Source organism: Columba livia, chromosome 4 (genome assembly GCF_036013475.1).
Source record: "Columba livia isolate bColLiv1 breed racing homer chromosome 4, bColLiv1.pat.W.v2, whole genome shotgun sequence".
In the NCBI taxonomy this organism is placed as follows: domain Eukaryota; kingdom Metazoa; phylum Chordata; class Aves; order Columbiformes; family Columbidae; genus Columba; species Columba livia.
Window position 1 is genome coordinate 24,851,825 of NC_088605.1, and position 13,118 is coordinate 24,864,942.

At 42.2% G+C, this 13,118-nt stretch overlaps 1 protein-coding gene and 1 long non-coding RNA gene across 4 annotated transcripts in view; one reads left to right on the plus strand and one right to left on the minus strand.

The window, feature by feature from the left end:
• Positions 1-4,325: 4,325 nt before the first annotated feature.
• On the minus strand, positions 4,326-7,459 carry LOC135579444 (uncharacterized). Its single transcript, XR_010472527.1, has 2 exons — positions 7,345-7,459; positions 4,326-6,122 (listed from the first exon to the last, which is right to left on the minus strand). It is a non-coding gene; the product is annotated as an uncharacterized LOC135579444 (long non-coding RNA).
• The window catches only part of N4BP2 (NEDD4 binding protein 2), a 46,930-nt gene continuing 40,423 nt past the window's right edge, over positions 6,612-13,118 (plus strand). The window contains exon 1 of one of the 3 annotated variants that reach the window (XM_065062610.1): positions 6,612-6,833. The gene's annotated coding sequence lies outside the window, so the exon portion shown is untranslated. Of the gene's footprint in view, positions 6,905-13,118 lie in introns of all 3 variants that reach the window. The other 2 variants (XM_065062612.1, XM_065062611.1) reach the window with 2 other exon arrangements.

A 13,118-nucleotide genomic window follows, 5' to 3' on the forward strand; every position in this document is an offset into this window, starting at 1 on the left:
GTGACAGTTAAAAAGGATTTCCTTAAAAACAAAAACCAAAACCAAACAACCCCAAAAGTAGTCTGTGCAGCTGTTTTCCTGCTCCCTTTCGCCCATCTCCTTGGCTTCTTGTTTCAGCATAAGACATGCAACATGCAAGTTACTCAAGTTAGAAACTAGTTAGCAAGATTAATTTGTAAATGAGTGCTAGTGGGTTTAGACCATAACAAGTTTCCTAATTTATTTTTATAAACTGTTGGAGTAATTTGCAGACGTTCACAACAGAAGTCAAATGCAAGGGTTGCTGTAGCTAGCCAGCTTTTTTGGGAAGGAAAATTGATATTAAGCAGGATACTTGCAATATACCTGTATATTGTAGAATTTTGACTTGTGATATCAGAAATTTTTGTAAAATAGACAGGTCTGGATAGGATCCGTACTTCAAAATAAGGGTTCTATGAAACTCTTTGAGGAAATGAATAAAATGGATTTTTATAATTTAAAATCTTTTATTAATTGAAGGTCAGTCATTGTGAGGTAAATGGATTAGTTAATCATTTGCGATTGGCAAGCAATTAACTTCTGGTAAATGAATTCTACAGACAATGGAGTAAAGTCTGTCTTGACAGGTAAAAAAAGCATTTGTTCTTTCAAGTTACATTAACAGATGATTGAAACTTGCCTGAAATTCAGGCTTATACTTAACATTAGGTCTATTAAGAAATTCCATTTTGCAGCAAGGTCCAATGCTTTAACATTTAAAAATTTCTGAATTGGAGCAAACAATAGACTCCCAAAACTTCCAGTAGAATGAAAATACTGGGTTTTGTTTAGAAGCACTGAAAAATTGTAATTATTTTTTTCCAGTGCTTTAGTAAGGTGAAATGGACTGGTAATCTTCAACATCACAAAACCCATAAAATACGAAAATATATGAATGAAAATAAGTCAAATTTTTAGTTGAAATAATATTACATAGTCAACAGAAAATAACTGATAGGTTTTATTTCTTTATAATGTCCAACTAGCTTTTTAAATAAATAGTTTGTTTTCAAGTATTTAATTCTGCATCTCAGCATGACTTGGTCCTATTTAGTAAACCTGGGAATTCATATATTTGAGGAAATGCATCTGTTTTGCTCTAAGGAAAACAGTTACTTTAGGCAATACAGTATACCTTAATGTGATAAAATCCTAATACAAGCATGGTTGGTTGTAGTTTTTACATGCTATCATGGTAAATAGGTAGGAAGATAAGATTATTTTAACCCTCTAATACATATAACATGATATTGTTCCCACTAAAATAAATGAACTTTTTTCCCTTTCTGCCTCTGCCCAATTTTTTCCTTAGTGAAGGCAAAGTCCAACATAGGATGATTTGGATTTGGTAGCCACCACTCATGTTATGGACTTGACTCTGGATAAGATTTTTTTTAATTATTATTTTCTTACAAGGTATTTTGGGGATGGTAAAAATTACAGGAGTATCAAACTTTTTTTTTTTTTTTTTCTGTTAAGCTTGGTCTAATTAGTACAGTGATATAAGTGAAATCTGATTTTTAAAAAGAATATAGATATGCAGCTTTACCATTAGCCTTGTTCTTAAACCATGTCTTAAATATCCTCATCTCTAAGATCTCTGGTAGGAGAGATCAATGCAGTTTTTAAAAATAAAGGCAGTGATATATAACATGACAGTTACAATGAAAGTCAGCTTATTACTTTTTATCATGTGCCAAGGAGGCATATTAAGCATTGTTTGTTTTTCCTTTCTGCAGATTAAACAGATCAGCATGGAATTCTGATATCCATGAAATCTGACACATCAGGATGATAAATACAGCATAGCAGACAAGATCCAATACAGGAATGAGATTTACCACAAATCAAAACTGAAGTGTGTGCTTATTCCAAATTCAGAAGGTCCTTGTAGCAGTGAAGCTTCTGATAGCTATGTAAGCATGACCTCATTCTTTGCCTGCAGAGAAGACACAATTAAGTATAATTCTTTACTCCTTGGATTACAGCATTTACTGTCATCATCTCTGCATCTGCTTTCCAAGAACCCAAGCATCTTTGTAGTTCATGTATTCTGGCGATATTTAGTATATCAGGTATTATATTTTATTTCTGTTCTGCAGTATATCTGGAGTATCTTGTTAAAGTACAAGTACTTTAAATGAAGGCTAGTAATATGCTGCTTTAGAATGCGTTTCCACAAGAGGCTGAAAATTTTCAACTATTAATGTTCACCAATAACCTTTTAAACTCCTTTGATAGTTTACTGATGGGTAGGTGACTCAAAGTACTGACTTGTTAAGTAACTTCTCAATTAATTAGTGGTAATGCTGGAATTAGTGTGACCTGGTCACCTAAGAACCTAATCCTTGTGAAAACAGCAGAATTTTTGCTATTGTCTTCAGTGGGACAAAAATTGCACCATGATCTAGATTTTTGCTGCTTCTCTTTTTTTCCTCATTAAAAATAATGCTGAAATAGAACCCTGCATAAAAGGAAATGAAGTGTTATTTTAATACAGATGTAGTAAAAATGTACTGTTTGGAATGCAAAAATGTATATGTGAATTAACTAACATTACTGCAGTTATACCTGTTTCCACAGTTAACTACAGAATCAATAACTATATGGAACAGAAGATCAATATAATTCAATTATAGAAGCCAGATGTGGAGTTCCTTTATGGAAACAGCAAAATTCACTATGTGCTTGACTTATATCTGGAGAGGGGTGGAGGAGAAGAGACAGTTATGTGACTTATTCTGATAACATTTATTTGTATAAAGCTTCTGTCTGTCCTCTCCCTCCACCCCCCCTTTTAAAAATAATTTAAGGAATTGAATTTCTTCTTTGGAAATCAAATTCTGGCTGAGGAAAGAGTTATCTTTTGCAGTAACACAACCTCCAAGATCGTGGACAAAGTAATACTAACTAGAGACACAGACATTCCAAGAAGCCAAGCTAAACATGTTAAATCAGCATTAAGGTAAATCCACTAGGAAAAAAAAAAGAAAAGGGAAAAGCTAACACATTTTATTTCCCCCAATTGTAAATGAAACCTAAAGCAGGCCATAGAATGTGGAAGGCTCCTGAGGAAGAGGAAAGGTTATAGCATGGAGGGACTGAATCAACTTCTGTCAAAATGTGTTCTGCAGGAACTAGATGAGGGTTCTTTTAATCTCTCTGAATGATGGAAAAGCCCACAATAATTTGGGGTTTTGATTATATATATTAATGGACCAAAGTAAAATTCTGAATAATAATAAAAACTATACTTAAGTTCCTAGAAAGAGAACGTATTTCAGATTTACTGCAGTCAGGCATGAATTTTAATGCACCTTAATTTCTCAGGCGTTTTCCTACAGTATTTATTATTGTATATTCAGTATGTTACTGTAAGTAAAGATAAGTCTTTACAACTGACAAAGTTAAACATGTCCTTCTTGCCACAGCAGAACGTTCATCAAACCAAAAGCTGAGCTGCAAATTGTTCTTCCAAATGTAAATCTAATCTACCCTTTTTTAACTATAGTCCCTCAAAACCAATCTGAGCATAGAAGAAAGGAAAACACAATTTGCCAAGTAGGCTGTATATAATCAGAAAGGGACTGACATTTCATTGTTTTTATGGCCCAACTTTGGTAATAATACTATTTTAATATGAGTTATAAGCAAGAACATGGAGAAGTATTTTTTATTTTGAGAAGGCAGCACTGTAGAAACGGAAATGGAAATCTGTTGTTAAAGCATTCAGTGAAGACCAGGCTGAACACTTGAGCCAAAGCGCACACATTACATGCTGTATGTTCAAGCCACTCCAAGTAAAAACAAGCCAACTGTAGACACAAGGAGAGACAAAGGAATGAAAAAAACCTCACAACCTACAAAAGAATAGGAGGTAATAGGTGATTATTGTGGTATGTTTGAAGAAGTTGTGTGAAAACTCAAAAAAAAAGAAAAAGACACACACACACCACTGTTACAGTGATTCTAATTAGATACCAAAGTCCCTCTTATTTAAAGTGTTAACTATGGTAGTGAGAAATCTGCCAGTACCCAAATTAGTCTGGCATTTTCATGGTGTCAAATACTGTAATATGTACAACTGGCAAAGAACAACATAGTTTCATGCATCAAGTGCCAGCAGCAACACCCCACTAGCAATGCAGTTTAGTGGACCTGGAGTTTATCAGACTCCAGCACACTGAAAACCTCTCTTCCTCTTTTTTGGCAACCTTTAAAATACAAAGACACAGTCATTAGACTGGAATTTACATGACTTATTTTTCCAAACGTATGATTAACACATTACCAGCATCACACCCTTAAAGAAAAATGATTTTGTTTCTTATACTTGTCCAGACACTGAACACACGAAGTAAGGAAACAGTTTCTGGTACATGCATGAAACCATCACTTGACACCACGTGCACACACAAATTCTGACCAAGACTTTTTCTCCAGATTTTTGGACATGTACTATATCAGTGTATTGAATATTTATTTTCCGTTTCTAAGTCATAGCAAGACACAGCTTTTTTTGAAACTTACCAGCACATCCTGTGGGCGAGCACGTTTATGCTTTATGTATTGTATTAGAAATATAAGTATTAGTCCTGGTTTATTTAAGTATCACACACCATATTACTACAAGATAAGCACTGAAACGGCAAAGTGACAGGCAAATTATCAATGCCTAAATAAGTTTAATTCCTAAAACATTAAATGCTTTGAATACTAATTTCAAAACTGTTAACATTATTTTGTTGTGAAATATATACACTCCCACATATAAAAACTGTGCTACCAAGTAGGCAGCACTTTGGGACTGTGATGTCCACAAGCTCTAGAGAAACTAAGGACCTGTCTGCCATTTTCACAAGACAACTATAGTGAGCTACCCATGCATCATTAGTTCACCTTGAAACTACCTAGTATTTGTGCACTTGCTTATTGGCATTAAAACCAAAGGTACCTCTAATGCAAACAGGTCGGTTCTGGTGGCAGAGGGAGTCTCCAGGCCCCAAAAGGAGGCAGCGGTGACAGAGATGCAAAGCTGGCTGTGACTTCTTGGTCTTTCTTGTGAAACAACTAAGATTAGTTGTTAAATAAGCTGCACTTTAGCAGTCTGCTACAGGCCACTTCCCTCTTTGGAGGAAAATTAAGGGATGTCTGATGGTCCTTGAATGGGTTGAATCACAATGTGAGGGACCTTCTGACTGGGAGACAACCTCAGCCCCCTTGGAGGGGTGGGGAAAATACTTCTCTTTCATGAGAGTGTGGTTGGATCTGTTCCCTGGAAGATCACACTGGGACACCTCCAGCCAACGTCCTCCTGAGGCATTGTGGCCTGATGGCAGGCGGTTGAATACGGATGTAGGGGGAGGTATCTCAAGACAATGGAGCATGGGAAGGCACTCATCTCCTCCTGGGAATCAGATGAACAAGCAGGAAGAATTGGAGACCCTGCCTATTACCTTGCTTGGGCAGGCAGGGAGACAGAGCTGACAAGGGTGCCTAGGGCTATGTAATCAAGTCCTGTTCTTAGAAATCAGTAATGGGGGAACTTCATCAGTAATTTTCCAATTGTATTTTAACGCCCGCTTGTTGACCGTGAAATTTCTCAGATCAGCAAACCTCTATAATATTACACAAAAGTTTCCCAGTAGAACCTCCTCAAGTGTTGAGTTTCGTGTTATTTTAAGAGTTTCACCCTTTTCTTTTTTGTGTTGTTTTATTCAAAATTCTTGTTCAGGTGCTTAGTTCCCTTCACGGTGGCTTCACAGCAGTTCTAATTTAAGAGCCACTTATTATCATCTCAGTCTGTCAGAAGATATGTCTCTCTTCCTCCTCTCTATGATCTTCCATTATCCATCTCCACCAAATAAATGTCCGTTGCTTGTTGCGGATAATGAAGCTCCTCTGCAGCCCACAACTCCCGCCGCAATCCCTGACGCCAGATCCCCCCGCACTCAGCTCCCTCAAAGACTCGTGACCTCGTTTGCTGCTTCCCCACCATTTCTCCTGCAGCACCTCCACTGCTTCATTCTGGACTGTACAAGCTTTGTCTTCTGCTGCAACAGTCAAAAACGCTTAGTAAAACAGGGCAGTGGTACCTGCAACTGGACATTCATAGTTTTTGTTACAAATTTGAAACCTATCGCTGTATGGCTGATAAACTATGCTCTTCTGAACCTCTGTCATCTCCAATTGTTTGCTGAACTCACATACGTTAGCAATATGCCCTCTACGGGCAAGGTCTGTCTTTCCACACTGGTTTTCCCAAACCGGTAGAACCTACAGGTGAACACGTGAAGCCTTATCGGCAGTGGGTTTTATCAGTAAGCACTGGAAATTGTGGCGAGGGCCGCCCCCGGGAAGCCGAGCCGCCCGCACCCGGGCCGGGCCGGCCCTCGGCGGGCAGGAGGCAGCACCCCGCCCCGCTCCCGAGTTTCTTTTCCTTCTGAAATGGCCCCTTGGTGGGGGGGGCAGGTGCTGGCGAGTCCCCGGGCACGCCAGAGGCAGAGCCTCCAGCCGCCCGCCCGGGGCGCCCGAGGCCGGGAGCAGCCGCTGCCCCCGCCCACTGCCAGACCGGCCTCCGAGCCGGCTCCTCGGGACGCGGCGGGTGCGGCCGGGAGAGGCGCTGCGACCCGGGCGGGCAGGGGGCGTGGAGGGGCGCGAAGCGGCGCAGGGCCTCCTCCCGGGCTGTTCTTCCCCGGCCGGACGGAGAGCGGCACTGTGTCCCCGCGGCGCACGCTCCGCCCGAGCCTCCCCCTCTCCCCGGCCGCCGCCGAGCAGTTCACCAGTCCCTGCGGCCGCCGGAGCGGCGGGAGGTAAAGGCCGGCGGGGTCTGTCACGCAGCGGCGGGAGCGGGGAGGAGCCTCGCTGTCCTGCTCGCTATAGGGTGCGGGTCCCCCACGGCCTCCGTCGGCTCGGGGGCGGGGAGGCGGCTTCTCCCCCCGCCGGCGGGCATGCGGCGGCCCCCTCGCCGCGTCCCGTATGGTGGCGGGGACGGTGGCGCTGAGGGTCCTGTCCCCAGGCGTCACTGGAGAGGTGTTGCCTGCGGGTGGGAGGGGAGGCGGTGGGGAGGGTACTGCGCGGAGGGCCCGCCCGCCAGCCGGAGGCTCGGCCGTGGGTCGCGGGCCCCGCTGGCGGCTCCGGAGCGTGGGGAAGGGGCCGGGACAGCGGCGGGTGGGCCGCTCCGGGTGGGCCGCTCCGCCGCCGGGCTGAGGCCGCCGCTCGGGCCTGCGCTTCCGCGGGCCTCCCGGCTGCCGCCGGGCCGCCGTTCCCCACCGTGTGGAGGACGCTGCGGGCGCGCCGCTGCGTGAGGGGCCGGCTGCCTACCTGCCCGCCCGCCCGGCGCTGGCTCTGCCTCGCCCGGCTGCGGCCGAGGTGCCCGGGCTTCCTCTCGGAAACGCCGACTCCAGCCCGGGGAGGGCGCGGCCTGCCCTGCGCCCAGATGGGGCCTCTGTGGAGGCACCGGCCGCGGCGGGGAGGGTCGGGGCTGGAAAGTTGGTGAAAGCGCTTTGCCGGACAGACGATGTGCACTCCTGTCAACTTTCAAAACACCTCCCAAAGAGCACAGGCCAGCAAAATAAATTAATCTCCCGCGAAAATGAAATAAAAATGTTTTTAGTGTTTTAAGGAGTTGTTCGGTTTGAACAGTGTAGAACCGCTGGAACGTGTTCACCGTGTGCTTAAGTTGCGTCCTTCATAGCGCAGTGTTCCCGTGTGCTTTGGACGGGGTCTGCAGTTCTGCTGACCAAGTGCTGTAGGATCGCTGGGGATTTAGGGCAGCCTGACTTAACAGGAGGGGAAAAATATTGTGCTTTTACTTCTCTTAGTGTTTGTTCTAAGTGACAACAAATTGAGTCTTGAGAGACGCCAGAAGTGTTTTAATGCAGCATCTTGACAAAGTTTAGTATGCATCTCAAGTCCTTCAATCAGACTTTGCAGTTAAAAGATGAGAATAATTCACACAGAAGTCAAGCACAAACGTCTAAAAGTGTTTTGGATGTTTCAGTTAAAGCAAAAGAACTGAGAAGATAATCGGGTTACTCTACATCTATTTCACTTTTCACTGGAATAAAAGCTTTAGAGAATCTGTCTTGGGAAGTGATTCAGGAGTTGAAGGTTAAGATACAAAATTGAAGCAAAGTACAGAAGGGCAGAAAAAGTTAAGTATGATATGTGTTTGTAAGTGTAAGAGTTTCAGTCCTGATTCATCAGGGTACAGTCACCACGAGTAGGGCAGGGCTTGCTTACCTCATGTGTTCGCAGCACTTTCAAGTTGCAATAGTTTACGTCGTCATAGATTCTGTCCATGTGAGTAGCTTGTGAAGGGAATTTAGTAACATCAAAGCCCATCTTAAAAATCCTTCAGTTTCTTCTTTATATGGTTTCTCCTATTGTGTCGTGCCTTTTTGTTTTAACCTGTGGAATTGTCTTGTGGGTGTTTTTTTTTTTGTGGTTTTGTTAAGATACATACATATTTTTCTTTCTTAGGAACTCCCCCTATATTGTATTAACACCAGGGGAAGGCACTGATGTAGAGGGAAGTGAAATTCTTAGTGTTTCAAATTGAAAATGCAATAGAATGTGACAAAAATGTTAGCTTAGGCGTGATGTTAGGGAAAATCCATGGTATACTTAGAGCTGTTGCACTTTGTCATGTATGTGGATTTTTACCTGTGACCTTGTCCATTTTACAAAATACAATTATTTTGTCTTTAGTGTAGAAGTATGTTGTAATAGGGACTTTGAAGGGTTGCAGTTCTGAGCTATTGCATGGTCTTTTGTCTTTGACTCCTATCTGTGTGCTGAACTGTAGTCTGTGCTAAATGACTGACATAATGCATCTAATTATAATTTTAAATATAGTTCTTCTGCATGTGAATTTAGCTCTGCTAAAAGTTCCTGAATTTTACTAACTCTTGAGTTTTAGGAAGTTGCTTCCTTTGTTTTTTTCTTACAGAGGCTCTGCTACTATAAAAGTGTTAGTAAGGTATTAATTAGCTGTCAGTTACGCTGCCTCTCAGACTTAAATAATTCCATACAAATCTAGTCGTGGTTGTGGAAGAGGTTAAGTTTTCCACCTGTTTGTTCTCATGACTTCACTGGGGATTTTTTTATCTACCAGTGGGTTAGTTTATGTAACTCATCTGTGTTCCATCTCAAAAAATTGCTTGTGTTAACTCAAACCACCATTTTAAACTATTTAAGATTACCTGGCTGATGTTTTTTAGTCATAAAGGGTGACCTCATGTGAACTATTTTATGAAGGTAAATGACAGGTTTAAGTCTCTATCAGGTAAATAGTGACAGTCATTTGGAGGCTGTAAAGTTTTTGCTGATGTACCTTGTTCAGGATGAGGTCATCTATCTCTGGTTTACATTAAACTGAAATTATTTTTTAACTTTTAAGTAGTTGTGTGTATGCTATGTTCACCTGGCCTAGTGGCTTCAGCAATGGAGGTACATTTGAGCATATGCAATACATAAAACAATCCTGATAGTTCTGTGTAATGTTTCCAGCCTAGGACCTGATACATGATATTTTTTTCCCTGGAAAATATTTAGGATGTCCACATGAACGGAGCTATTCTCATTCCTGTCTTGCTTTCTTTATGTTATTTGCTTTCTTGCTTCCTTTCTTAAGTTGTAATTGTATGATGCAACTTGAATCAGTGTGAACTGGCTAAGTGCATTTTGTGTCACTATAGTATGTTCCTGTTTGGGAAATTTTGAGTGGTTCTCATGTTGCTGTTGTATGTGGACCACCAGCAAAGTTCTCAAACTGCTTTATGTCTCCTTCCAACCTGAGTCCTCAGCTTCCTGGTGTGTCCACTAGTGTTCTGAGGTCACAGGTTGACAGATAACACCTTGGTGAAAAATCTGACTTGTGTTTCAACACGCCTTGTGCTCTGGAATTCAAGATGTTCTCATTAGTCTCCAGTTCTTGCAAGTGCTTTCTGCAAAGTCGAGTGCCTCTTCAGCATGGGCTCAAATACAGAAACAAAATGAAGTCCAAAAATTTCTTGTGCTTCAGCTTTATCCCAGTGTGCAACACGTGTTCATCTGGGGTCACAGAATTGGAAACTGTGTGAGCGTGCTAAGAGGGAAGTGGCAGCTGAGGGTCACCAGAGTGCAGCACTGGATGCATCACGGACTTGAAGGTTTTAAGTTGACCTTCAGGTGGGAAGACATTATGCTGCAGAAAGTTGGCCAGGCAGTGCTGCTTTTGAGTTGTTCTTCATATCAGACACAAGGCACGCGTGTGGAGCTGAGAAGCCTTGGGATGTGGACGCACCAGAACCAAGACCTGGTCACATTGCAGAAGCCCTGTTAGATGTCTACGTAGGTCTGAAGATTCATGCTCTGGAGTCTGAGTCTTTTGCAGCCACTTGCCTTTGTTTCCAGCTGTGTTAGAGTTGCAGCATCATCTGTAAGAAGAAAGTAAACCTGTCTTCATTTGCATCAGCAGCTAAAGCAAGCCAAGATTTGGGGAAGTAGAATTTGCATTTATTACCAGTCCTGACTGCTGTCAGTGCAGAAAACTCTAAATAAGTATTCTTTTTAATGATCTGCTTTTTCTTTCTCCATAATGCTGCCTGCATGTGTGTGCCCGTAATAATAAGCATCACCTGTGATTTTCTTTAATTCTCTTTTTTTTACAGTATCTTCTCAAATTGATTAAATCATTCCTCGTTCTTGCTGCTGCCCTTTATTTTAGTGCTTTTCAAGCACTAAAATAAATGCTCATCCTTTGTCCAGGTCTCAGTCACAGAAAAAAAAAAGCCAAACCTTAAGAAACAGAAAACAGTAATACAGCAGAATACAGTAGTAGTAAAATCAACCTCGTTGGGAGAGTCTTGCTCAGCTTTATAATGTTAAATCTTCCTTTTTTTATCAGCCCCAAATATTTTGTGCATTAGACTATATTGTAGCTTCTTAGCTAGATCTTGCCAGAGCTGCAATTTACATTATAAAAGATTACAAGCTATTTCCAGCAATTCGGAGAGACACCAGGTCTTCAATTACAAGATCCAGGCACTGCTGTCTATTTGAAGGCTTTTCAGAGACAGGTGTGAAAGCTCATCTGGAGAGGATGTGAATGGAAATTCACTTTTGCTGAGGAACTGTGGTTCTGCAGAGATGTGTTACGCTTATTTACTGCCCTTCAGCCTGACTTTTGGACGAGTCTCTGGAAACATGGTGTGGGCAAGTCACAGCTCCATCTGGCTGGAGCTCTTTTCTCTTTCCAAATACCTCTCTCTCTTGCTGTTTTATAATGTGGAGCAGGAATATAATCTCAGGCAGGACTACTGGTTGCAGGTGTGAAACTGCAGAAGCACCACTAGAACCACAAGTCGTTGCAGCCTGCTAACATTACTCTGGAAGCTGGGCATAGGTCACAGTCCAGCAGCTCGAGAGCTTTGCCTCCTGGAAGAACTCCCCTCAAAGCTGAGATTGGCATGGGTAACCCTTACTTCAGCATGCTTGAGCAAGACTGTGAGCTGCATGGGAGGCTACCAAAGAACGTAGGAGAGAAGCCATAAAAGGATCTGATATGTTTAAGCTCTCCTAGGACTGAAAAGACATTTTGTGGATGCTCTTATTATTTGTTGAAAAAAAAAAGAAAAAAAGCAACAACCCTCTCCACCTAAACATGGAAAACAACCACTTGTTGATGTTTTTCATAGCTTGTCTGGTGGTGTGTCTGTACAGTCCGTAATCCCAAGCCCATTTCTTTTCTTGCCATGTTCCATGCTTAGGCCCTGAGCATACAGCAAAAGGAAGGTGAGCATAAAAGTAGTTCATGGCAAGCAGACCTGGTGGTGGAGGATGTGCTCAGTGGTGGCTCTCCTCCACCCACCTCACTGCTTTAATCACGTGCACCCAGCTGATCTGCCTGTCTTTGAGAGTTCCTTTCTGGGAGCTTGTACTCACCTGCACAGAGGACCTCCAGCACCAGCAGCTTCCCAGCTTAAAAGGAAACAGCATGATGTGGAGTGTGACAGCTTCTGTCACCTGTCAAACACCAGCCGACTGCCACTGCAGGTTGATTTCTCATGACATGGCATGTGGAGAAGAGTCCTTCAGAGTGAACAGGGCTCTGCTTTTCCTGAAAGTTTCATTTACTTCCTGAGCATCTACTTTGGATGAGTTTGTGGTGGTTTTGTACTCTTGAACTGTACGGTAGTTGATGGACCAAGTTTTTGTTTTGTACTCCTCAAAGCAAGATATATTTTCTGCAGCTGCCTCAAAAGAATTTGCCTCTGGTTCAGGCCATACAGAAGGAGAATTAAAAATCACGAAAGTGGAAAAACTCCCTAGCAGAGCAGATTGCATAGAGCAAGTGTATTGAGATGTATGCATCCTCAGTCTCTTGCACTTTGACAGAATTTCATGTGAAAAAGAGTTAAAACTGCTGAAATAGCCAAACCCCGTGGAACAACCAGTGGGAATAACACTGACTGGGAGAAGGAAAAGAGCAGAGAAGTTGCTCAAAGTGTTTTAAAAACCACTTTGTCTCTAGCTGGGTATAGATTTTCACATTAAAAAATGAAGCGTTCAGATGGCCTGTTCTGTTGCTGGCTGCGGGCAGAAATGGAAGAACACAAAAGGCTTCCAGACTGTCTCCTTTGCTAGTCTTTGACTTATTGAGAAAAATCTGCTGGAAGGCATTTCCTTTTTACCTTCTGGTTTTCAGAGAGGGAACTTGAATGTTGTCCAAAAAGAGAAGCTTCTTGTTTTATAAATACAACTAGAGAGTACCATGTTTGGGTCTCAGTTTGATTTCATTGGCTACTTTATCTTGTGCTTGTATTTAAATACTTAATTGTTTTGCTCCATTTATGAGACTTCAAAGTACAAGTGAATTAATGTGGCAATAACCTTTGTATTTTAATGCATGTGTTAGCAGAGCCTGATTCAGAAAGCAGAAATCTGAGTAGTGGAAACAGTGTAGCATTACACTGTTATCAGATGAACTTCAGCCTTCCCGTTCTGTTCCAGGCTGAATTTGTATTCAGAGATTAAATGTTCTGTAAAATTGCTGAATGGCTTTTCAGCCTTTCTTGGTGTGTTTTTTTTGTGAAGCCACATTTTAGAGAGTG